Source organism: Hyposmocoma kahamanoa, unplaced genomic scaffold (genome assembly GCF_003589595.1).
Source record: "Hyposmocoma kahamanoa isolate Upper Pololo Valley unplaced genomic scaffold, ASM358959v1 95, whole genome shotgun sequence".
Classification (NCBI taxonomy): domain Eukaryota; kingdom Metazoa; phylum Arthropoda; class Insecta; order Lepidoptera; family Cosmopterigidae; genus Hyposmocoma; species Hyposmocoma kahamanoa.
In genome coordinates this window covers 200660-225746 of record NW_020654972.1, presented here as the reverse complement: position 1 = coordinate 225746, position 25087 = coordinate 200660, and the positions used below count along the sequence as shown (strand labels likewise).

Sequence of the window (25087 nt, the reverse complement as noted above, 5' to 3'; positions counted from 1 at the left end):
TAAACAAACTTCTGGGCATGACAAATCGAACTATTATAGAAGAGTCATATATAGACTGAAAAACGAAAATGAAAAACAAGAACAGGACATAAAAAAATACAAAAAGTCTTTAAAAAAAATGAGGCAAAGATTAAACAGACTTATTGAAAAAAATAACGATTTAAAAGAAATTGTTAAAGAGAAAAAGGATATTATTCTTAGCTTAGAAAAAAAGTTCAATGCAAGTACCAAAATAGATGAAGATATTCAACAAACGTCCCCCTTGTCGAAGACGTGCGCATACATTGATCAAAATTTACCTAATATTTGCCCTGAAGAAAAAGAAAAAGTAAAGAAAGTTTTGCTAGAACATAATGTAATTATGGACACTATAAAGGAGAACTACAAAAGTAAAAATCCACAAGATAAACGATTAATAAAAGATATTTTGACTAAAAGTGATAACATTAATAAATACAATCTGAAAACTAAACTAGCTTCCTATTTAGGCCTTAAAGGTAAAATTCGCCACACTAAACAGAAAAATAAAAGCTCACTTATACAGAAAATGCTAAAAAATTTTTATGAAAGGGATGATGTAAGTAGGATGACAGCAGGGAAGAACGAAGTAAAAACACAAAAAAAGATAAAGAAACAGAGAAGGTATTTGCTTGGCCCTCTACGTAAACTATACAAGAAATATAGAGAAGAAGGTGGAAAATTATCATTTTCAACATTCAAAAGGTACAGGCCCTTTTACATATTGTCACCTAAAGCCGAAAAGCGAGAAACTTGCGCATGCAAGAGACATGAAAATTTGCTAAAGAAAGCCACGGCATTAAAATCAATTGGGTTAATAGCAACAACAGATCTTGACGAATTACTGAGTATGGTAGTATGTTCTTCAAAATCGAAGGAATGCGCTTACGGAGAATGTGGTTTGTGTAAAAATAAACATATTGACTTCTGTATGGGTGAAAAAAGTTTAAATGATAATGTTTCATGGGATGAATGGGTTTTAAAATCTTATGAATACCAACCAAAAAAAAATTGCAATGTGATAAAGACTACGAAGAAAAACGACATGGAAACAAAAACTGGTTCGCTAAAAATGCTAATAGACGGCTTTCAAGAGGAGTTGCGAAATTTTAAAATACATTCATATAATATCTTGCATCAATACAAACAGTACCGCCAGTGCAAAGACAATTTAGATGACCGCACCGTAGCTGTACACATCGATTTCTCGGAGAATTATGCTTGTAAATTAAGCACTGAAATACAAGCCATGCATTTTGATGGGTCCAGACAACAGATCAGTCTCCACACTGGTATGTTATATACTAAAAAGGGTCATCAATCTTTTGCAAGTTTGAGTCCAAACAAAGATCACGGACCAAATGCAATTTGGGCACATCTCTTACCGGTACTTAAAGAGATCAAGAAAAAATTACCGAAAGTAGACGGAATTCATTTCTATTCAGATGGTCCAACAGTACAATACCGTCAGAAAAAGAACTTTTATTATTTCGCAAAACTGACGAAAGAATTGGGCTTTACGTTTTCCACATGGAACTTCTTTGAATCAGCACACGGTAAAGGAGCCGCTGATGGCATTGGAGGAGCTATCAAAAGAAAATTAGACTCAATTGTCGCATACGGTTCAAATATTCCCGACGCGCAAACAGCCTTCGAATTTCTCCAAACGTCTGAAACCAAAATTCAACTTTTTTTCATACCTGATGATGACATACTGAGTGATTCAGTAGAACTCTTACCTGTTCCAAACACTATGAAAATTCATCAGATTATTAATAATGTCGGTTCAGCCAATTGTATTTTCTACCGATATTTAAGCTGCTTCTGCCAAAAGAGTAAAAATGAAAGACCAGGTTTTTGCAACTGTCTTAATCTGAAACCTGCAGACTTATTTAAACCATTAAAAATCATTGGTAAAAAATCTGTTGCGTCTAGAACACCTGTGACAATACTAACTGACATCAAAAACACTGAAGAAAACCATGCTTATTTTGATTTGAGCAGCTATGGACCTTTTAATTTAAAACAAATAGACATCAAAACAAAGATTGCGGGCAAAAGTTCCAAAGAAAATTCCCAACCATACCATGACAAAAACAAGAACAGTTCTAAAAAAAGAAAAATAATAGACGTCCACCCTAAAAGAAATAAGAAACTTAAAGCGAATGTAGAGAGCAGTACAGACGAAGACGGAACGATGTCTGTGCATGATACTTCCGATGAAGATTATCACATTTCAAGTGACGAAGATTACTTGGATGATATGGAAATGAAAGTGCAAGAAAACGTTAAAGATTTAAAGAAAACATTGGATAAAAGTAAATTGGAGAAGAAAGAAATAGGACAATCAAGTTACGACGATGAAACAAATATATACACTAATATAGACACAAGAGGAAACATTTCTTGTAATGAAAAAGAGGGAATAGTCAAGACTAATTTTGCTGAACAATCTGTTATTGCTACGACTCTACAGAATGATGAAAAGAACTTTGAGATTACAAATAATGTTTCAGAAGTGACACCAAAAATTTATATCGACACATGGAGGCTATCTTTCAAAGACAGTGTACTAGTAAGATATTACCAACGAAACTCATGGAAGTACTACATAGGATTCTTACAAGATACCTTTCAAAAAGAAGGAAAGTCTCATTTTACCATACGGTTTCTAAAAACCGTAAAAAAACCGGAGCTAAAGTTTGTGGTTCAAAAAATTAAGGATGAAGATACTGTTACTGAAGATTTAATTGTTAAGCAGATTAAGATTACACAAAACACAGAACGACCAAAGGAATACTTTTTAGCTGAACCTAATATTGATAAGTTTTTTTTTGAGTAGAATATAATTTATAAAAAAAGAGAAGACCAAAAACAAAATCAGCCATTTAAGTACAAATTTTGATCTCATTATCGGAACAATTATTTAGCATTTTAAGAAATAAATAATGTTTTTTAAGTTGTGATATTAACGTGACATAAATAAATAATTCGCATTTTTTTTAATTCTATTGTTTTATTGCCACCATATGCATTAACCTTAACATTTTTTCCAGTGTGTTACACAATTCCTGAGTGTTATGGTGTGTTACTGATTCCGGTGTGTTATGGTACATTTTTTGTGAGCCTTACCCAAATATGTACAAAAAGCTTTGTAGCGACTGCTACGATTCGCTACAGTATTATTAACAATGAGTATAGATTTCCTAACTATAATGTAACATTAGGAACGTCCATGCCAAAATGTATTTATGCGGCAATCATGCAATTTCTCCATCAGTCATTGGCATGTAAAGCCCCATTCACGGTTAATACCTGTGGAATTTTGTAGGTGTGTTTGTAAGCTATTATTTTCTCTTATCAAATCAATATGCATGCACACATGTTATCCAGAGGATGTTAAAAGGAAAATTTACTTAAGTTATATGGTCCTATTAGGATTTTTTTTATTTTAAAGATTTTTTTATTTAGATATGGTAAGGACACAAGTGTTAAGGAATACGTTTGTCACATGATTTAAGCAGAATACAACGAACGTTATGAATTAGTGTAACATTCACACACAAAGTAAGTAAACTAACACGTAAATTTTAGCAGCAATGTGTGAAAAATTGATGCATGTCCAATTTCAAGCAGCAAGTAACGCTTCAAGGACATTTTAGACATACCTAGCGCGCAACGGGCACCAGCCGAAGAACCGGCTGCGAATCCTCGAGTCCGTCGGGGAGCAATCGCACCGGTGCCAACAGCCGGCACCACAGCAGCAGTCTCACCGAGATGAGCCCTAACAACGCCAGCCGAATCGCATCCGCACTTCCCGCCACCACCACTCGGTGACCGATCAAAACATAGCTCTCACGAACCTTTTCAACACACAGACTCGATTTGCAAAATTTATTCATCGCATCCGCCGAAAGCACCTATAATTTTTACGAGCCGCACCGAACACGCTAGAACTGCCGGCTCTACCGTCCGATGTTTCTTTATGCCCGGCACGAATTAGCACCAATAAACTGAAAGGAAAACACCATAGAATGCCGCCGATGCGGATCAGGAGCCGTCGGAAAATTGTGCGCACGATAACACGTGAACGCGAGCGCTCGCCGGCAGCCGCAGCGCGCTGTAAACAGACGAGCGCCCGACAACACACGCACACACTGGTGAAGGCTGCCAAGCTCGTCACGCCTTGCACGCACACGGGCACAAGCACTGGCGCACTCCAACGCGCTAAAAATAGACATCACATCATTGCGAGCCAATAGAATGGCCAGAGTATCACGCCATAAACACTCATGATTGGTTAATCTTCGACTGATGGATTACCTACCGCGAGGCGTTTCAATTCGCGATTAACCGAACTTTTGATAAATCTTGAATGATATGAAATAGTTCTTGATTGAATTATCGATACGGGTGATATTGATAATAATAATTTGACAATAACAATTTTGCTTGATGATTACGTGTATGATTTTATCGGTATCAATTAGGAAAACAAGATAGTTCCTTCCGAAATGCTTCGCGCAAAAAGTATGGCGCGCTTTCTATCAAGTTGGTTATCTGTTTGAGTGACAGTGTTTGACTGTGTTTGGCCAGTAAAGAAAGAGACAGAGCTACGCTTTTATAACCAATAGTCTCGTCTAGATTATGTTAATTTTAATAGCGGATGTACGCAAAACGCGAGCTTTTCCTGACAAATTATTGCTTTTCTTTCTTTTTCATACATGTAAAGTAACTCAAAATGGCACATTTAAATTTCTTTATTATCATTTAAGGATACCAGCCCGTTGCACCAAGTACCAAGTATCATTTAAGGAAGTTAATTATACATATGTAGAGTAGCACATATTTACTTAATAATAGAATTAACACAGAAATACATACTGTATGTCTATAATTCAGTTGTTTTTATAGTCGAAGTAGCATAAGGGCATGCCATAATGAAACTGAATCGATAGAAATACGAGTCAAGCTCAAGCGGTCTGTATAATCTAACCACCTCAACGCAGTTTTGCCTGTATATTAAAAACAGGGGTCACGATCATTGCCAGAAACCGTCGTTGATGTTTTTAAATTAGACTTTATTACAATATTACAATGTCGGTTTTAGAATAGTCATGAGATTTTGATAGAATAAAAACCTGTGTTGTTGCAGTAGAGCTGGGGGAGTTCGTAAAGAAAGAGTACACGAAGATTTTGAATATTTTTTAAGTTTTGAAACAAGTACGTAGGGATAGAATGATATGAAATAAAACTCTACTTGTATGTTAAACTGGAAATACTTTAAGGAAACAATCTTTTCAAGTGGCGTAAAGTGTATTATGTGTATTGTGTGTGTGTGTATTATTATCTAACAAAATGTACAACAAAGAAATCTCACAATGTAAAATGAGAATTTAGTTACTAAAACTTCTTTTAATTTTGAAGACGTTGTACTTGTTGTCGTTTAAATTGGACCGTATGTGACCTGCCTAATAGAATATACAATATCAAGAGTTCAGTATGTGTGCGTGAGGCGATTGTAAGCTAACGTAGGATTAATTGAATGGCTTGTAGGCATATCCGTGACTATAATCAGACCGGGCCCCACCTTTTTTGTTTAAAGGAATAGTTGCTACAAATTTCACGGCATACGATATATGCTTATTCACGGTATACGATCTGTCTGTACAACTGTTGTACATCCAGGAGAAGACATATTCTCTGGACAAAAGGCGATGAGAGCAGTCTTAGTACTGACAATGAGAAATATTTTATGAGTTTTTCTACAGTAGTACTACATGAGTACTACTGTAGAAAAACTTGTAAAATATTTCTCATTTATTTATAATATTAGCGGGATATGTATGGTCATTATTTGTTATATTTATATATTTTTCCTAAGACTACTTGACCATCACCGAGTCCTTGCACAGTGTAACAAATAATAAAAAATACATTTTTCGTAATATTGATTTTATTGAATATCACGACGTTTTACCACCGTGTATCTTATATACTTTTGTGAAATAACTCCGCTAGTTTGTTACAATTATTAAGTACATTCTTTATTGCATCAAAACCAAAAACAAAAAATAATTATACAAAAGGTGAGCAGCATTTCATGAAGTTAGAATACGTGGCCGTCTCTAGTTTGGGTTTGATGAAGTCTTAATAACAGTCAATGACAGATTTCTTATAATATTCATTAATACAAAGTTCGAATACAAAGAAAAATTCCTTCAACCTGGCAGAACTCGTTAAAAAGCCGAAAAAAATAACAATAAATAGATCTATAACAAATTCATATGAATTCGTAAGATCTGGATGACTCAACCTGTAGATCAGTTGACAGAGCATCACATGGTTTGACGTGGTCACAGGTTCGAGTCCTGACAGGTTGAAGGAATTTAAGAAATCTTTTATTAACTCTTACTTAACCACAGCAGAACTAGAGACAGAATGTTATTTCAAGAAATGTTAAAGTGAATGGACATTTGTGCATTTGGGCATGTGTCCCTCAGAGGTAGTAGCAAAAAAATAAAAACTTATCGTCATGGCATTCTACTGACTCTACTAGTATTATCTGCTTATCTTTTAAACTCTGCGAACACTATTATAGGTAATTCCCCAAGATTTATGGATTTATTTACGTGCACTCTATTGCGACGCAATTGTTATAATAGAAAAAAGATAAAGATATGTAATGGTAATCCAAAAGATAAAGTGGTCATCGATAGTTTGAGTCCTCTCGGAATAGGCATTTTTGTTTTCTGTTGGTTTTTGTTTTGTATAATAAAATTTGTTTTATTTTAGATTGAATTTCTTGTCATTTTCACAGATTACAGTAAATAATAATAATTATTAACATTTTACTGCAGACAAATGACATCCATAAAAATGGTAGTACAGACTTAAAACTATGTAAACTATGATACTTATATTTTACCAGGATTTTCGTAATATTTGTTAAGTGCCATTGCCCAGTGGCACTTAACAATTTTTTTTAATTTAATATTATTAAATAGGAAAAGCAACTATTTTTCCGGATTTAAATCGCGTATATTTGTTTTTTCAAACAAACCGACGTTTCGGGCCCTTTACAGGTCCCATGGTCACAGTTGACTGAGGTGGTACAGTCTTCAACCAGTTATGTCTAATGTTGATGCAAACCACCTTATTTTTCTATAGTTACAATAGTTATTAATTAAATACCTTATTTTTAATTTTACAAAGAAAACATTTCAATTTACGCTACATTAAGTTTTACAAATTATTTTATTAAATGAATTCTTATTAAGTTTTATTTTATTAAGTTTTATTATGATATAAGTGCGGTAAGTTGAAAATTTGAAAATTGTAATTTTCAAAGCGCACGTATGTCATACGACGTTTTATAACATATTTGCGAGGAAATAAATAAGACTCTGACTTTCTTAAACGAATAAATCTTTAATTACTTGTTAAAGCAGTTATAGAAATTTGAACAATTTTTAAAAGTGATTGTTACGTTGCCAGTTGGCATTTTTAATGTTGTCAAGTTATTATTATTAGTTACAATCTCCCCAGACTCTCTCTCACTCTCTTTAGAGAAAGTAGGAGAAACCAGACCTCAGAGTTCTGCAGTCGGTGGCGGCGGCGGAGGCGGTTGCGGCTGCGGCGACGATGGTGGAATGTACGCGTGTGTGCTCGTAGATGGTTGAAAGTCAACACTTGACTCCAAATTTATGTTCCTTGTAATGCGAGAGCTAATTTCTTCTTTATTTCTTATCGAGTCTTCTATGTATCCTTCGGCTACATTGCTTGACCGCCATCCTCCGTGGCGTTTTAGTGTCAATAAGTCCGCACCTGAATCGGCGAGCAATGTAGCCGAGGACCTTCTGAAACTGTGCCCTGTGTATTCATGTGCTTGAGGCAAATTTAAGAAAGTGGCAATTTCTTTCGGCATTGCTCCCAATTTATTAATGCCAATGGGTTGGTTAGTGCATTTTCCATTTTGGTAATTTTGAAAAAATCTGTAAGAATTAGCTGTTGTTGAACGAAGCGCTTCGTATTTCTTCACTACGTCGTAAAAAGGCCCCTGTATTGTGAACGACCTTGGAATTTTATTTTTTGTGTTTTTGACCTGGACAAAAAGAACCCGCCCATGGTTCTCGACATCATTAGTTTTTATGTTTGCCAACTCTTGACGTCTACATGCACCATTTATACCGGATATTAATACAACCTGAAAAGAGATAAAAAGAACGTATAAACACCTATATTGTAAAGAAATACGAAAGTGAAAGAAATTAATAACAATAATTTAGTTTCAACTGACCTTTGTTGCCAAATATCGCCAATCCGGAGCGTCTTTTAGGAACTTCTTGATATTGTCAGCCGAAAATACTTTCGACTTTTTACTTACATAGCCATCTGAGCGTCTTTTTAGAAATGCTATCAAGTTGGAGTATGACTTGATATCAATACCATGGTTTGTTTTCATAGTGCTTTTTAGCATTGAATAGTAGCACCACAATGAGCTTGACTTATATTTTTGAGAAAGTTCCATAAAATAGGCTAAAGACACATTTTCTGAAAATGAATTTATATCTTTGCTTGTTTTCCATATGATTAAATTTTGATACGCTTGTAAGTATCTATCGGTCGATTTTTCAGGTAAGAGGCTTAGAGTAGCCTTTTTCGCTGCGTTTATGACTTGTGGCGGTGTCAAATTAATAAATTCATCACTACTTGACGACATTTTCAAATAAAAACAGTACAGCGAAAAGAAATAGCGCGCGAAATAAATTTTACTTGTCCACAAATTAGCCATGCGCGCGCATCAACCTTTTTTTCTAGGCAAAGGTATAAAAATAGCCAGTATTACTAATAAAGTAAATTAATATTTTTGTGTCTTTGTTACAGATAAATGGTTGTAATTTATTGTCAAAATTAATTAAATTAAAGAATTAAATGTTTATTTACTATATTTTATCTCCCAAAGTTAATTTTATTCATAAAATATATATAATTTTATTCATATAGAAAAGTGGTCACACTTTTCTAACATAAAAACTCTCTGCAAAGCTTTGAAAAAGTATCGTTCATTTTTAGACGGAGCATCTTAAAAAACCGTGCATGTTACTTTATTTAAAAAAAAACTCGTGCGTTTTACATTACAATAACGCACTTGTGCGTTTTACATTACAATAACGCACAAGTGCGTAATGAAATACATTACGATCTTGAAATTGGTGTGATTTCAGCCACTTTACAAGCAAATATGTTATAAAATTTATTATTAATTATTAATAGAAATTAGAATAAACTAAAACATATTAATTAGTACTGCAGTCTTATGTCTGTTTGGGATTTTTCATTAGAGGAAATACTGGATCCCAAACTGGTACGGAGAAACCATCTTCCCTGTTGAAATTAGGATGTTTTTTTAATTTCAATGGCCTCTCGCAGCATCCTGGGTAGATAACGGACTTCTTTTGCAAGGACCTGGGGTTTGTCAAACTTCATTGAATGTGTAGGTTTATCCATGACATGCTCGCAGACTGCAGACTTGTTTACGCGACGGTGTTTGACATCAGCTATATGTTCTATGACGCGGGTACAAATACTTTGCTTTGTTTGTCCACTATAAGAGAGACCGCACTCACAGTCAAGCTTGTAAACTCCTGCATCCTGTAAGGGGATGTTACATTTTACGGGTCTCAGGAACTGAGAAATCTTCCTCAGGGGCTTGAAATAGGTCTTGATAGATGCACGCCTGAGGACTCTTCCGATCTTGTCTGTAACACCTCTCACGTAAGGTAAGATGGCAGGTCTTCGCTCGACTGTTGGTGGTTTCACACGGGGCCTGCGGCATAGGCGTGGAATCTTTAACTTATTCGCATGTAGGACTTGCTTTATGTGCTGAAGTTCCCCTGCCAGATGATTACTGTCGCAGACACCATGTGCTCTCTGAAACAAAGATTTGCCCACGGTAGCTAACTGTGGTGATGGAAATTACCATTGAGATTACCTATCTGTATGGGTTTTCTTTCGAAATACAGTATGGCCTGAAAAATGTAATGAATGTATCAAACAATCAATTTCAAAAATGTACTGACTACAGTACCATCATTGTTATACTTAACTCATTACACCTCCTAGAGACACACGATATCCTAACGATTTTGGTAAAAAAATATATATTTTTTATAGATTTACTTTCGTTAAATGGTGTATGAAAACAGCTGGACGTTAGAGGCACCATGTATGTCTAGGACGCGTGAAATAATAATTCTGACACTTGGATTTTCAAGTTTATCCTGTCACCCCAAGGTTGAACAAATTGCTATCTACTAGCAATATAGCCGCCTGTTTACCCTGTCTTTCGTCTTTAGTTTGTCTCTTTATTATGTTTTAGTGCGCAATAAAGAGTATTTGTATGACATTCCCAAATCAAGCGTAAAAGATAATGCCAGCAAGTTTAATCAATAATTTGTTCTATTCCTCACAAGATGTCACTCTTCCGAGAACACTTATAGGTGTCCTTTTTCACAACTTTTCGTTACAAAGTGTGACTCACTTTGTTAGACAGTGAGTATTAAATTATTAAACGAAGCGTTCAAGTGGGGCTCTACTTGGTTTAGGTGGGCAAATATGTGTTGAACCTTATGTCGGAAATGTCAGGTGTGATAACGTCTTTATTGTAATCTGAGATTTTAATCCTAATTGATTAGCGTTAGTATAAATGACGCTTAGGTTCTTGCTGTTAGCACCGACAGAATTTTGAATATTTATTTTAGGTATATTTTGTGTTTGCATCTTATATTAAACTAGTTTCTAAAAATATTATACCTTTTTGTTGATGATGGATGGTGGCCAAGAAGCGGTTACAGAAACGTGAATCATTCTGCAGCGAGAAGACATCAACGAAGAAACAAGTTCAGGATCGTGGTGGATTCTTTTTTTAATGTAAGTAATTATTGATTTTTTTTTTTCATAAAAAAGTGCGCATTTTACTTCCATTTTACGTGATAAAAAGTGACGATAAGGGTGACGATGGAGCATGCACACCTAAATAAAGCCTCTTTCACCTTGAAAGGCCCAAGTTATAGCGTTCAGGGAATTCCACTCCAAGGTCGTTCGATATAAAAATGTGATAATGTAAGGATGGAACCCCAGCCTACCTCTAGTCTCCCGATGATGCAATTCCGTCGCACACTCGTCGTGATATAGCCTGTAATATATCGATAAGCAGACAACTTTACGGCAGTGTTCAAGGCCTTGCAACTTCGCCTTCACTAAATCCGAGTCATCTATAAGCCTTTTGGCAGGCTTTTCTATTAAATCCAAAGATAATAATATGAAAAACAAATGAACGCTTAGTCACAATCTCGTCTGATACTAAGCGACGTTGTTGCCGATGATGTTACGCGTTAGTCTACTAAATGCCTATTCCATCTAGCCTTGTATAAACCCCAAATTGTAGCTTTCTGGACACGCTGGTACTATACATTCCACTCCTTCTCTATACGCATTAGCAGATATCAACCAAAGCGCTTCGTGTGAAGGGGAGGTAAGTCAAACGCATAAAGATGGTGTGATCCGGACTTTCTAGTCATCTGAAGGAGGAACGGTAAGAGTGGAACTAAATTGTAAAGTTCCTGCGCACTTCATGAAACGTATTCGATAGAAAACCGACAAGCAGGCCACTTTTCTGCTATGATCAAGACTTAGTAGCTTTGACTTCACAAGGAAGTCGTCGCCAATTATTCTCTTTGCTCTTCGCTCCAACAAGTCCACGGTAGCCAACCGGTATCGAGCAGAGCCGTCCCAGAGGTGACATTAGTATTCCATACACGACCGAACTTATGTTTGATAAAAATTTAAAAGGTGGTAAAATGGATAGAACAAATTGAGAACCTGGACCAGTGGTTGAATTCAAGCTATGTATTACGATGGCACCTACTTATAACATAATTGTACCTGTAATACGTAAAATATATTAAACGTGTAAATTCGAATACCAAGGTTACATTTGGATCCCCAGGCAGTATCCACAAAATGTTGTCAGTTTTCCCCATTCTGTAAGCATATCCATAACACCTATATTTATATAAATATATGTGTTTATATCTATTAAATTACACAAATTGTTTACGTATTTTAAAATTGCATCATTTTATCGTATTATAACTTCAACATAAATATGACTAATTTATACTGCGCATAAAAAATATCGTGTTTTTTACACTTTGTTGTTTTATTTCAACCATGCGGCGCCGTTGAACAAGGCTTTTGACTCCCTTCGATATTATCTACAATTTCAGAGATACCCGTATCATTTGTGGACGAAGACATTGTGAATAATCGCTAACACATAAATGTGTAAAATAAGTGCTCTTCTGGCACCGGACGGGAATGGCATTTTAATGCTGACCAGGATTCACATGCGACATTGTGGCTTGAACAAGTATATGACGACCTTCGTGGTCAAGTAACTTGCACACCGGTTTTCATGGTGTCGCCCTCTCTGAGGTCCCGGATTCGATTCCCGGCCGAATCAGTGTAGAGAACTAACTTTTCAATATTGTTTCGAGCCTGGGTGTTTGTGGAATCGTCGTTGTTTCCATTTCCATGACACAAACGCTTTAGTTACTTAGTTTGGGTTCATAGCAATGTACGTGATGTCTAATAATTATTTATTTACCTCAACAACCTCAAGTTAAGAGAGAGCAAAGACTGTAGATTGGTCACGGTAAGGGATGAGCTACCTTTTAATGGGCACGTGACTCCAACAAAAGGAATTTAAAACAAACAAAACCAGGAAAATCCTTCAGTTCTTTTATCTGTTGGTTTTGATTCCAAGTTGTAATCAATGGTGATCACAACTTGAGTAGATCAATTACTGGTCATAGTGATGGAAGACTGTAAAGGTACCCTAGTAACCTGAAACGAGGCAACCCTAATAATAATTGATTGTGGCTTAAGTTTGTCGATAAATATGATCCTGCATAAAGAAGCTTTGGAATATGCGTCAGACATTTTTCTAAAGTTTCAAAGCTTAGACAAGCGTTAAACAAAGTTAAAAATATATTGGTAGCAATATTGAAATGCAAAAGTTGACAACACAGAATCTTTATTCTCGGAAAGTAGATTTGAAAGGCGTAATCCAAATAGTCGACCTGATGTTATTAGTTCTGAGAATTATCGGTCATGTATACTGATTAATCTCATCGAAAATGACAACAATACTATTGAGAAAGTAACCTTATTATGGTAATGTAAATGCATCTACATCTTTGGCAAACCACATGGTTTTATAACAATAATGACTTTTCCGAGAATGTAATTATAATTAAAAGATCTCATTACCTTTGCAACGTATTTTTAGCAACAATAACAGTGTGTATTTATTACGTTCATTATTAATTTAACATAGCCTTTTTATTTTCTATGTCACGGTATTTTATTTTTAATAAAGTTTATCAGCGTATTGCAAAGGGTCAAAATTTGTCGGTGTACTTTAGGATCCGGGTACATTTGGGAACGGCACGGACCCAAATATCGCAGCTTACACATATTATGAGTACCTATTTGTCTTCTTCTTACAAACTAGTCACTGTTATTGTGTAAAAGACGAATTACTCTTTTCTTATCGCCAAACAGTCCCTTGTGCCCATTATTTAGTGTCAATGCATAATTATAGGTGCTGGTAAAAGCGACATTATGTCACCATTGACTCGGGCGCCGAATGACATATCTAGACGGAACAAAGAGATCGCGCACGCATACTTAAGATAATATATCTAGCGTTGATGTTAGAATAGTATGGCACAGCTTCCGTGTTACGAATTAAATAATACATTCCTAATGTCACTAGTAAACAGGAGTCTTTATGAATATTAAAAATATTAATTTACATACTTGTTCCATGCATCACGGTGTATTTCGATTAAATTGTTCATGAAATGCTAAGTAGGAGTGGCCAAATTCAAACTTTAAAAGTTGGTTGATTTATTGATATGGATATGTGCATTTATTTAATCAATTGGGTAATGATTTATGATATTCATTATTGTAATCGAAAAACAAATATTTCAAGTATAGTATAGTATAGCAGAAGTTAATTAAAATGGTGGTTAAGAACGCTGAAAACTGTTTCTTGTCTGTTCTCAAATCCGGATGCATTATTAACAACACCTCAATATGTAAGTAAGAAAACCTTTACCTACGTATAGATGATAGAAAGAGAAACTATTTGTTCAGGTCTAAATCGCGTACGTTTTTTCAAACAAACCAACGGTTTTGGATCGGTTTTATGTTTAGATCCGAAAAAAAATAATATCACTTCCTATATGTAACAAACGCGAAAAGCTAAGAACTCGATAGGTATAGATAATGTTAAGCTTTACTTTCAAACTTAAAGACATCCATCCAAATCTTTTAACTCCATACAATGTTTCCACAAAGAAAGTCAGTAACACCGCCCAAAACTCACGTGTCATTGTAAGAATTAATATCCTTTGTTCTCAGTTGTAAATCTATGAATGTTTCGTCTCCGTTAATAAGCCAAATGTGAAGAATCTCCACGCCATGTGTTGCCTTGATAATGGGAAGACATTAAAATTATTAGGGGTTCGAAATATAAATGAACGGTTGCCATCTTTGAAAGATGGCAGACGCGCGGGAAACAAATGATTTTTTGTAATTAACTTCTTAAATTATTTATTGTTTTGGTGTGCTTGAAAAATGGTTTTGAGGTTGGTTGTGTACCTATTTAATCTACTTCTTACCGCAGGGCTAATAAAAGTCTGGAGTATTAATACCTGACAGACATTACGTTTGTACACTTTTAAGCATCGGCCTTTTACAATTAGTCGAAAAATTAAAACTCAAAAATATACTAAAAAATTCGTCCAATAATTGTTCTACAAGTACACACTAACTATTAATAAGTCAGTGAGAATTCAGTCCCTTCCTAGTAACAATTTATGTAATTTTATATCTATGTATTAAAAATATCGGTTACGCACCGATTACGCTCTATTAAATTGAAAACCATCAAGGAAGTATTTAATTAATCAATTTCCAATTTAATACCATCCCAACTATCGATTTTAAAAGCCTTAAATCGTTCATAATTTATTATAAGCAATTAAAAAATAACCATAGATAAATAGACGCATCGAAACACTGTCAAAACAAATTACTATGTTTATAAAACCTTCACAGATGACGGTGTTAATTCTTTGTCCATTTGCCAAGGCCCATTGTGGAATTGATTAATGTAATATACAGTACAATGTAACAAAATTACCAATGCAGTTGGAGTTATTTAAATACTTGAGTAAGTAACATTTTTTAATTGTATAAGTTTGTCTGTAGGGTTTTAAGTCACGACAGCACGTATAATTTTGTTTATTTCATGTACTAATAAGTATTGTATGGTGATTTCTATTAACACCTCTTTTGATGATAACATTATACTCGAGGATTTTAAATTTTATTTGGGCAGCTATTATGTTAATTTGCTTTATAAACGTCTTATAAAGTTTAATGTACGTACTTTCAAAAAATACAATGCTGAGAAGTTTAAAAAATTTAAATGTCCAGTTACGATAAAAATGTTCAAACGTCCAAAGCGAAAAACCGAAACCCAACGTGCTGTTGACTACAACGACCTCTCCTTCGGAAACCCAAAATCGTAAGCCCAAATGCACAACTTTACAGAGAAACATGTTAATGTACAGTAAAAATTCTCTTGAGCGTAATACCAGCATTTCTCAAGGTATTGTAATTAAATAAGAGACACACTCGTTACTTTTTTATGCTTTATAATTTTACTGCTGGGGTGGGGTGGTAGTGTAATAACACTTACATAGAAATAAAGTGATATATGTAAAAACTAGCCTATTTTTGTGATGTCTGATGGACCACGTAGGAAGAGTCGATATTGGCAATAACTAGTATAACTATGTACTTACCATATAATTATATGCTTATAAAATTTTACTTATTTATTGTATCTTAGAATTACAGTTACAATTTTTACAAGAGTGTAGAAAGTACAGTTTTGCTCTGTAAGAACTTATAATCATTATATGCTAATTCAGTTTGTAAAGTGAAGATATCGGTTTATACGTCTGGCTTAAATAGAACTTATGAATTTCATAAAAATACATTGTTGATTGTGGATAGATAAGATCAGGTAGCGCCCTTTAATATTACAGTTGAGGTAGTTCGCATTTTTAGTGGTTATAAAATATTTCGTAGACCTGGGTTCCCGATTATTCCAGATCACATGTCAAATTAAAACAAATCAACACTAAAGCATTTATAATTCATAAGTTTTTATTAAATGGCACGATGTGTCACCATAATACTCAATTTCTTTTTTAGTTTATTGACCAAAATACAGAAAAGATACTTATTTACTAATTTTAAGTTTCGCAAAAGCCCTTCCGGCTTCATCCGCAATTAATTATTTATGTGAAATTACTTCACTAGTTTGTTATATTTAATACAAACATCGAACTCTAAGAAATAATTCCGTCGAGCCGACTGGATTCGAACCCACTTATTTTAAAACTAACTAGTGTTAGTTTTAAAATATGCTAGTGCATTACTTCGTGTTAGTAATATTTGTGTGTTTACTCACAAATATTACTGATTTAAACGTTTAAAATAATTATTATCTTTCATCTAAGCTGCATGCAACAGTCCCAGTCATATTACTTAGTCATACTTATTAATAATAGAAATCGTTCCCGGATCTGTCTTATCCACGCCCGTAACCTCCATGTCCGTAACCTCCTTGTCCGTAACCTCCTTGACCGTAACCATGCCGGGAACCATAGTAACCTCCACCATTTCCTCTATATCCCCCACCATATCCTCTTTGGTTGCCATAACCTCCACCGTAACCACCGTGAGCATACGCTGAAGCCAATATGACTGCTACAAGGCAGATAAACAATATCGTCTGCGAAAAGAAATCGTTAAACCATATAATTTCAATCGTTACAGTATATTACGCAAAAATTACGTCTCTATAAATCTCTATTATAAAAACTACTGACAAATAGCAATATAGACATGAGATAACTATCGTCAAGTAAGGTAATTGTATATTTCTCATATGAGAATCAGAAGTGTAGCGAGAGCAACTAACCAACATTCAGTTCTTTTTATAATTCAAGGACCCATGTAATCTTACCTATTTCTACCGCCAAACATTACTGCGTTTCGGTTTGGAGGGTACCGGTGCTGGTGAAATTACAAGCACATGGGACTTCTCAACTTATGTCTCTGGGTAACGGGCGCAGGGGCAGTGTCCGTAAGATCTCTGGTATTTAAAGCTCTGAGAGGCAGTGCAAATGTTATAGTTAGGCGTGTATTACAAACCATGCGAGAATTACACAAAAATTTGATAAATTTTGGTGCAGAGAGAGATGTGTACCTAGGTAGAAGGAAATAGGCCACATTTTGTTACAAAAATAAATATACATGGTGGTAAAATAGGGGATTGAAAGTTTATATTAAGAACCAATAAAACTATGAAAATTAGTAGAATGATGTACTTATTATATGTAGACGAAGTCGCGAGCACCAGCTAGTTCTATAATAAAATTAAAATAGAGCGACTTACCCTTTTCAAAGCCATGGTGCGATTCTTCAGCTATATTTGTGTTCCCATCACGCGTATGTACTCTTTATATACTCCACTGTATACGTACATAGTATGAATTGATTTTATTTTAGGTAAGTGCTAATAGATACATCAAACGACTGTGATACTCAAAATACATTTCCATGTAAATAACACAATATTAAGAAAAACATCGTTGCGGATTTGACATTTGGGTGATAAAAATACATTTAAGTACCTACGAGTTTATTTATTTACTCGTAAAATTTTATGACATGATTGGCAAAAGTGATCCTGAATCCATATTAATTCTTAGCTGTACCTTGAATAAAAACCGTTTTCAGTAAATTATTATAAAACATTGTAGTATTTCGAGTGTACATTATTTACGCTATAGTTAATCTATGATTGCAATATTTATTTGGAATGAATATCATAATGTTTTTGATATTCATCTACCTTGATATTCATATATTTTTGTGGAAATACTCCAATCGTTTATTATTATTTTAATAGAAAGCCGAACAAACCCAAAAAAGCTCCTCCATCTACCCACCAAACCATACCAACAAAAATTCCTTCCATCTTCCAACGGCTACTACTTTTCCAACTGAGCTACGGAATGAATCAGCAGATCTCACTGGTGGCTTTTGTGTTGGGTTTTATAAACTTTTTTTTACCGGGACTTGTGACAAATTATGAAAGTTCTTCACATAGGCATACCGACACTGGTTGGAATCCAGTCAGACCGAACAATTTTTTTTTCGAGTTGGTAATTGCAGCAATAATATACCTACAATTAGTTTAAGTTAGAGATTTAAAAAGATATTGTGTATGTAGGTATTCACTGGCAGAATATAGATGTGAAGATGCTGACCTCCTACATTGTCATCCCACCTTTTAATCACCATCTTTACTGGTTCCTGGCCACTTATTTCAAAATTATTCATCTCTCCCGAATTCTTTTTCCTTCTAGGTATACTGTTCTTACGTTGGTTCGTTCCATCATCACTCCCATCAAAGTTTTCGAAGCGAAAGGACGTGCTTACACAAACACAACTTTACATAATTTAACTACGTTTAAAGCATTAGATATAATATACGTATATGTAGGCCCTCTTGTAGTAAGTGCATGGATTTATAAAGTCCATGCACTTGCTACCATAAAGACTGTTTAGTATTAGTAGGGAGTGTTTTTATATTGTTTGTACCTTTTTTAAATCCTTCATTTATTTTTGTTACTGCCATTCCTTGTTCTTTAATAAATTTATATGGACCGTGCCCTTCGTTTACTTTCGCTAACACTGGGCCACATAGATACTAGATATCAGAAAATTAAAGACGAAATAAAAACACGATATGTGATTTAGTGACAGTATAGCTCCTTGTGAAAGAGTTCGTCCAGGGTAGTACTGCCGCCTTACCTATTTCTGCCGCCAAACAGTAACGTTAGCATTACTGTGTTTCGGTTTTGAAGGGTAAAGGTGCTGGTGAAATTACAGGCACATGGGACTTATGCCTCAGGGTGACGGGCGCAGTGGCCGTGCCCTTCAGATCTTTGCGATTTAAAGCTCTGAGTGGCACTGCAACTGTTATGGACAGGTGTGTAGCTTACCATCAGGCGCACGAGTTGTTCGTCCCGTCACTTGATATTATAAAAAAAATAATTCGCTGAACTACATAGTCACTTCAGTATTACATTACAAGTTTCAAAGTATTTAATAAAAGTTTGAGAACTATTACTTCGCTAGTTAACAAGTAAAGAAGAGTAATAAAATCACTTCCATTGTTTACTATTCCGATGAACAACGACAACGTTTTTTTTTGTTTTTCAAAGAAAACACATAACTGATCTAAAGAATATTCCATTCTTGAGTTATAGACAAAGTGACCAGGCAATGTGAAGAACTTTATTAGAATATGCTTTATAAATTTAGAGGGCTAGACAATTCTATGTTTTAATTAAAATATAGTTAAAAAAATACTTTCTTAAATGCATCTAACATATGAAATACAAAATACTTTTATGAGGTATTTTATATTTTTTTTTACGGGGGGGAAATCTTTATGGATACCCCTGAGCTCAGGGAGACTCAGGGGTTATGTGGGGACTCTCCCTCCACACTGGAAGGCCTACCCCACTAAAACCCCTCCGGGTTTCCCTCTCGTCGGTTGAGTCGGCGCCGTGGGATCAGTGAACATTCACCACGACGCCGCCCGGCCGCCCTAGCTTGCACCAGGGCTCCCGCGCCAACGGAGGGACGAGTCGGTTGTCCTCCGACCCGCCCCCCAGACGAGTGAGGCCGTGCAATGCAGGCTCCGGAGTCCCTGTCCAGATCCCGCTGGTCTCACTAGGGGATCAGGCGAGCAGCGAACTGCCTTCGCCTTCTCCCCGTACGTCTGCGACGGAGCGGGTGCGCGTCCGCCGCGTCCTCGCGCACCCGCTCCGCGGCCTCCTTTTGCGACATAACCTCTGTGCAAAAGGAGGCCACCGCCTGTTTTGAAGGATACCTAAGGGTGCTAGTGAAAACACAGACACATGGGGCTTGTCAACTTATGTCTCAGGTTGACGGACACAATGGCGGTACCTCTCAGATCTTTGTGATTTAAAGCTCTGAGTAACATCGCAACTGCTATGGACAGGCGTATCGCTTACCACCAGGCGCACGACTTGTTCATCCCGTTACTAGGTATCATAAAAAAAAGGTGTTCATTGAAAATGTAAAATACAAAATACAATATATATATATATATATACAATATATATATATATACAATATATATAATATATAATATTGATGGCATTTATTTAAAATTAATAATACAATCATTACCACGAACACACTATGAAAGTATACGAAATATCAACTACAAAATACATTACCGTCAGATATTAGAAATAACTGAAAATCTGCGTCGCCATCCTATCTCGGCTGTTGGCTGTTGCATTAGCTGAGTGGACCCTTTTGCTTACGCTATAGCCACACACATGACAGTATTTAAAATTGTTTTATTTGATATTTTAGATGTTTGTTTCGTTGTTTCCTTTTTTGCCCTTTATTTTGCTTTTCATTTTTTCTTTTTTTTATAAATTCTATCTTTCTGTATATTTTTGTGTGGCGTTAGAGTACATGTTTTCTATGCTAAAAAAAATCAATTACAAAATAATTTTTTTGATGGTCATTGAAATTCAAACAAAAAATACGTATTTGTATTTCAAATCCTTATTTATTTCATTTAAGTACAAGTCATTCAAATAGTGGCTTGAATTCAACACCTTTCCTAAACAAATAAAGTTGCCAATATGCTCCTGATCAGTATTCCTAGTTTTCCGGTCAGAATGTTCTTTTTATTTATTATTAAAATTTAAAATTATAGGTTAATGTCTAACTATGTATTTATAACAATTCATAATAGCAAATAGTTAATAAACCACTTTATAAATAAATATGTTCGACAACAAAAGCCCTTTACTGTAAAAGGCTCCTTAGTTTTATATTCCTTATGTAAATTAATCTTTTATTTACATAAAAATTAATCAAATTAATTTTTGATACGGCTATATATTACAAATATAAGTTCAAAAGTCGGTACTAAAAGTTTCTTCACATTATATGTGTAGAGCCTTGACATTTAAATAAGATAAAAGTAGACACATTAAGGCACTGAATTGAAAATGGATTACTATATTACACTGGAAACTAATCGCCAATAATAATCTTTAAAGACATTTAAGTTTAGTAAATGAGGTTAATATGCGCTACATAGATTTTATCGCAATTCAATGCAATACTGAATACTTTATATAAATTAAATAGCTCCCTAAATATTGGTGCAATGATTGTAATTTGAATTAATGATATTATATAATTATTAATACAAAGATCGAACACTTAGAAAAAATCCTTCGATCCGGCTGAATTCGTACCAACGTCTTCTAGCAAACCGTGACAGATGCTATGCCTACTAAGCCACGGAACGAACCAGCGGACCTTACTAATTATTCTATGTGCTTGATGCAGACCTTTTGATTTGGTGTTTTTAACGACTTTTTTGCCGTAGCGTAGATGGCGTTATGAGTGAAGGAATAGATTTCTCATATATAATAACTTTAGTAGCAGTAGAGCTCCTTGTGAAAGAGTTCGTCCAGGGAAGTACTGCAAACTTCCATATTTCTGCCGCCAAGCAGTAATGTAAGCTTTACAGTGTTTCGGTTTTCAAGAGTAAGGGTCCTGGTGAAATTGTGGCGGACCATCATGGTAGCCGTTCGGCACCCACTAACATATTAGTGAATGGTCTAAAGGTATGCCAGTATGTATACCTTAAAAAGTTGAGTTTATATACACAATACATATATTATGCTTTATTTTTCCAGGATTGCGGGGGATGACAAGATTTCACTCCACATGCTGAATCCACGGCTCATCTAACTCTGCATATTATTCGCATTATTTGCCTTTATGAACGGCAAACGATTGTTTACAATTTTGCGGTCTGTAGTGACTTCACTAATCATGTGTATGAGTAGTAGATGACTTAAGGATCCAGCCTACGAACCTGTATAATAGTGAGTCAATCCTTCGATGATGTAAGCCTTCGTAATTGATTCGATGATTCGCATTCAGATTTATAAGCCATAGTGTTGTTAGAAATCTGATATTAGAAGGAGTTAACGATGGTTTTCTTACGTGTGATAGTCTTAGACCTTGGGAATAGCAACTTCTGTTTGCGGTAAAACGGATAGTAGTCATATGTAAATTAAAGTTTGGTTTATTAGATCCTCGGCTTCATAAGTTCGAATTACCGTCAAATTAAAAAACCTCGAAACATGGTTTGATGTTGAATATCAGAACATGCCTACAACTGCTTATCTTCCGCTTAAAATATAGATCTAAATTTTCTAACTCTATTTGAACTAAACTGCAAGTAACATAAATTGTATCACGATTTCTAGATTTCATTACTGTCAATAACCTTTAAAATGTATTAAAACATATTAATTAAAATGTATTAAAACCTATTAATGACTCATGTATTATGGTTATCGATATCGACATTCTGTAGTCCAACGTCACAAGTCACAACCGTAATGCAAGACCAAACCGCAGATTTCGTCATTAAAGGCACGTCACATACGCTGTATTTGACTTTAGTGTCACGATACGTAATAACTATTACTGATGTTCCTTTTAAGTGAAGATGCAATGAGTCAGACACCTGTTTTGTTTTTGTGTGAGCAGATTATAGTGACATTGTGACCCTATAACATATTAACCTCTAGCACAAAATGTGATAGTAAATAGTTTATCTGTGTGATTTACTTACAGTTCGCAACTTACATCCGTTTAAAGATCAATAACGAATTTAATAGATTCTTTACAAACACTGCGATCGATACCCCTCCTAACAAGAGACGATTTCGATGATAATATATATGGACTAAATCGAAACATGATACTTCTGATTTATAAACATGTTTGGTAAACATTTTGAATAACTTGTTAAATTTTGTATATTTTGCACAGAAACTTTATCGTAGTACTTATTTAGTACTTGGTTGCGCTGTAAAATGTATCATTTATAGTGACACTAAATCGTACTTCAGAATGTTTTCGAAATTGCAAATTGAATTTAGCTTACTTTGTCAATTTAAATATTTCCTTCCTTATTCATCTACCTCTAATAAATAAAAGAAATTGATTTTTATTACAATTGATATGAGCTTGAACCATCCAATAAAATGCAATTGTTGCAGTTACGTAGTTACAGGAACTATAAAAACTTTTGACTTAATTGTAAAATGCAAATTGAATTCTTGAGAGCTTGTAAGTTGTCTTAAAGTTCAGGCATGGCTAATGCATGCCACGAACAGTGAGCTCATAGCCTTTAATAGATTCTTGAACAGTTTCGATGCAACGTGGAGAAACTTTCAAGACTGGGTACAGTGTTGAATTCATAATACAAGGTGTGTCGTGGTATGCATGGTCGGCGTACTGAGGACATTATTAGGTTCTTGTTACGGGTCTAATGATAGTCATAGCTTCGTTACGTCAATAAGAAGGTGGATTGGAAAAGAATACTTTACATTATAATAGAAATTAGTTATTTTTGTTTAAAGCAGACAATTTATTTTTATAGACGTTTTACTTTTTTGTTGGAACCAAAATTTTCATCAAAGCTTTATTATAATTTAAATGCAAAAAATTATTAGAAAAAGTAAATTAAGGAAATTTGATTTAGAATATTCTTATCTGCACTAAAACTACTCGGCACTTATGTTTGTTTCTTTTCTACACTTATTATAGTAACTAACGTCTCAAGCTAAATATTACTAAACGCTTCAAGTAATTAGATACCTAACTACATAATTAACGTATGTATGTACACACGCCAGCACATCAAGCTACACATTGACGTATCTTGTTCCGTTGCAATGGGGGCGATTTTCGAACAAAAATGTGTAGTCTGATGTGCCGTTGTCCGTATATATAAATAAAGTCGCCTTGACGGTATAATTATAAGTAATAATTATAGATACATAGGACTGTATAAATATATAATTAGTCCTTTTTAGTCACGGTCTAGCGTAATTCGAAGACGCTCTCGAAATAAATCACCGAATACCAATCATCGAGTGTTGAAATTCTTACAATTTTATTCATTGCCCTCCCTGATTTATTGTTTATTATAAATAAGGTACTTACGTCAACATAAATAGATGGATCGACTAGGTGTCAAGGTTGATAGGTTATTTTTCCCCGTTCTTATAAATAAAATAAATTCGTTAAATGTCTTCCTACGTCGTATTATTGTAACTCACAGCCTACACTGGCAAGTTGTGTATATGAGTAACATGTACAAATATATGGAAACTATTAGGTACTCTTAATTACTAATAATCTAACAATTATTATGCTTCGTTAAGCCATTAGGCTTAACGAAGCATAATTACACAAACATAAAAACATAATTACAGTTATATAAGTGAAAAGGACCACATTCATCAAGGTCAAAATATTTGTTAAAATTTGTATCTTACATAACATAGAAAGCGTACAAAATTGCTTTTGAAAAAGTGCTGAAAAAACCGTCCTCAAAAGTTCGTGAAATTACATCTATTTATTTGTGAAATTACTCCACTATAATCTTTGTATTAATAATTATTATATCTATTTGCCAAGTTTGAAATCGGTTACAGGAAAGTGTGCGAAACCGGATTCATCCCCAAGTTTGCTACCCTTAGAGGTAGAATATTTTATTCAAATTTAAATGGGACTACTACTGAGATACCGTCGTTCCAACAAAAAAAGAATAATCTTAATCGGTTCACAAATTATCAAAACAAAAAACATTCAGTCGAATTAAAAATCTCCTCCTTTTTTTAAAGTCTGTTAAAAAAAGGCGTTTTATATACGTTATACCCCTATCATGTAGTTTTATACTACCATGTAAAGAATA

The 25087-nt window shown here is 34.6% G+C and overlaps 1 protein-coding gene across 3 annotated transcripts in view; it reads right to left on the bottom strand.

The window, feature by feature from the left end:
* Positions 1 to 4123, bottom strand: part of LOC113238156 (transcription factor kayak-like) — a 79657-nt gene extending 75534 nt beyond the window's left edge. For 2 of the 3 annotated variants that reach the window (XM_026474908.1, XM_026474910.1), the window contains exon 1: positions 3687 to 4123. The gene's annotated coding sequence lies outside the window, so the exon portion shown is untranslated. The remainder of the gene's footprint in view (positions 1 to 3686) is intronic. The other variant, XM_026474909.1, reaches the window with a different exon arrangement.
* Between the last annotated feature and the right edge of the window lie 20964 nt (positions 4124 to 25087).